The sequence below is a fragment of the Bison bison genome, unplaced genomic scaffold (assembly GCF_000754665.1).
Source record: "Bison bison bison isolate TAMUID 2011002044 unplaced genomic scaffold, Bison_UMD1.0 scf7180017864038, whole genome shotgun sequence".
NCBI classification, from domain to species: Eukaryota; Metazoa; Chordata; class Mammalia; order Artiodactyla; family Bovidae; genus Bison; species Bison bison.
In genome coordinates, this window is record NW_011494610.1 from 1,793,183 (window position 1) to 1,795,715 (window position 2,533).

Genomic DNA, 2,533 nt, shown 5'->3' on the forward strand with positions numbered 1-2,533 from the left:
AGGGAAGCCACCACAGTGAGAAGCCCTCACACCACAACTCGAGAGTAGCCAGCCCCTGATCGCTGCATTAGAGGGAGCCTGTGCAACAAAGACCCAGCACAACCAAAATAAGTACATAAATAATACATAAATAATTGGGGGGGAAAAAAAAAAGAATACTGGAGTGGGTTGCCATTTCCTTCTCCAGGGGATCTTCCCAACCCAGGGATTTAACCTGGGTCTCCTACATTGCAGGCAGATTCTTTACCATTTGAGTTAGCGTAGATTAATGAGGTGATAGGCTATAATATGTTGTAACTATATATATTTGTTCCTTTTAGTATATTTGAAGATGTTTAAAAGGTGCCTAGATAACATTTGGATGTGCTCTTTTAAATTTTAGAAATCTGCTTTCAGTTCAGTTCAGTCGCTCAGTTGTGTCTGACTCTTTGCGAGCCCAAGGACTGCAGCACGCCAGTCCTCCCTGTCCATCACCAGCTCCCAGAGATTACCCAAACCCACTGAGTCGGTGATGTCATCCAACCATGTCATCCTCTGTCGTCCCCTTCTCCTCCTGCCCTCAATCTTTCCCAGCATCAGGGTCTTTTCCAATGAGTCAGCTTTTTGCATCAGGTGGCCAAAGTATTGGAGTTTCAGCTTCAAACATTAGTCCTTCCAGTGGACACCCAGGACTCATCTTTAGGATGGACTGGTTGGACCTCCTTGCAGTCCAAGGGACTTTAAAGAGTCTTCTCCAACACCACAGTTCAAAAGCATCAATTCTTTGGTGCTCAACTTTCTTTATAGTCCAACTCTCACATCCATACATGACTACTGGAAAAACCATAGCCTTGACTAGATGCTTTATTGAGGTGTAATTTTCTTATAATAAAATTCAATCATTTTAAGTGTGCAGTTTGAGTTTTGATGGGTGTAAACAGTTTTACTGTCACTACAATCAGAATACAGAGGATTTCCATCACCCCAGAAAGTTCTTGCTCATTTGCATTCAGGCTTCTTTAGGGTTTTGTGTTCAATCATCCACTGTTCTGCTTTCTATCACTATAGTTTGCCATAATTTTCCTTTTTTCTTGCATTTTTATTCCAACTTTGAGGTGTAATTGACAATTGCATATATTTAAATTGTGAGATTTGGGTTTTGATGTATTAATAAATGTGTCTACCCATGAACCCACTATAATTACATTTAGTGGAAGTATCTGTTACCTCTGAAGTCCAAAATCTGATCCCTCCTGAATTCCTTTGTAATCCCTCCCTCCCCCATTTTCAGGCAGTTACTCATCTGCCTTGTGTCACTGAAGATTAGCTTTATTTTTGAGAGCTTTTTATAAATGAGTTATATGTACAATATGTACTTTTTCTTTAGTGGCTTCTTTCACTTATAGTGATGTTGAGATTTATTCATGTTGCATATATTAATAGTTTCATTTCTTTTTATTGTCTAGTACTGTTGTGTTATATAGGTATATCACTATTTATCCATTTACCTATTGATGGACATTTGGGTTGTGTCCAGTTTTTGGTTATCAGAAATAGAGCTTTAAAAAAAAAAAAAAAAAAAGAAATAGAGCTTTTATGACATGTGTGTTGCAAGGCCTTGTGTGTGCACAAATACTTTTATTTCTTTTGAGTAAATGTCCAGGAATGGAATGTGTGTGTTCCCCCCCCCACCGCCAATTTTCCAAATACTGTTTATTTCACTGAACCCGGGGATGGGGAGAAGGTATGTGAAAGTCTGGGATGCCAAGCCTAGCAGTGTGTAACATTTAAAAATTTTAAGAAACTGCCACCTGTCTCTCAACATGATTGTACCATTATATATTTTTCCCAGCAGTTTGTGATAGTTCAAGTTGTTTCACATCCCCACCAGCACTTCGTATGGCCAGTCTTTTTAATGTTAGCTATTCTAGTGGGTATGTAGTGGTAGCTCATTTGTGGCTTTGAGTTTTTTAATGATTAGTGATGTTGAAAATATTTGCACCTGCATACTTACCATTGGTGTATCTGTTTTGGTGAAGTGTCTGTTCATATCTTTTGCCCATTTTTAAGTTGGGTTTATCTTACTGAGATATAAGACTTCTTTTATTCTAGACCCCTGTAATGAAAAGGACATCTTCTTTTTTTTTTTTTTGGGTGTTAGTTCTAAAAGGTCTTGTAGGTCTTCATAGAACCGTTCAACTTCAGCTTCTTCAGCGGTACTGGTTGGGGCATAGACTTGGATTACCGTGATATTGAATGGTTTGCCTTGGAAACGAACAGAGATCATTCTGTCATTTTTGAGAATGCATCCAAGTACTGCATTTTGGACTCTTTTGTTGATCATGATGGCTACTCCATTTCTTCTAAGGGATTCCTGCCCACAGTAGTAGATATAATGGTCATCTGAGTTCAATTCACCCATTCCAGTCCATTTCAGTTCGCTGATTCCTAGAATGTTGACGTTCACTCTTGCCATCTCCTGTTTGACCACTTCCAATTTGCCTTGATTCATGGACCTGACATCCCAGGTTCCTATGCGATATTGCTCTTTACA

At 39.0% G+C, this 2,533-nt stretch overlaps 1 protein-coding gene across 3 annotated transcripts in view; it reads left to right on the forward strand.

Annotated features, from left to right (window-relative positions):
- Positions 1–2,533, forward strand: part of NCOA3 (nuclear receptor coactivator 3) — a 123,756-nt gene that overhangs the window by 10,429 nt on the left and 110,794 nt on the right. The window lies entirely within an intron of this gene.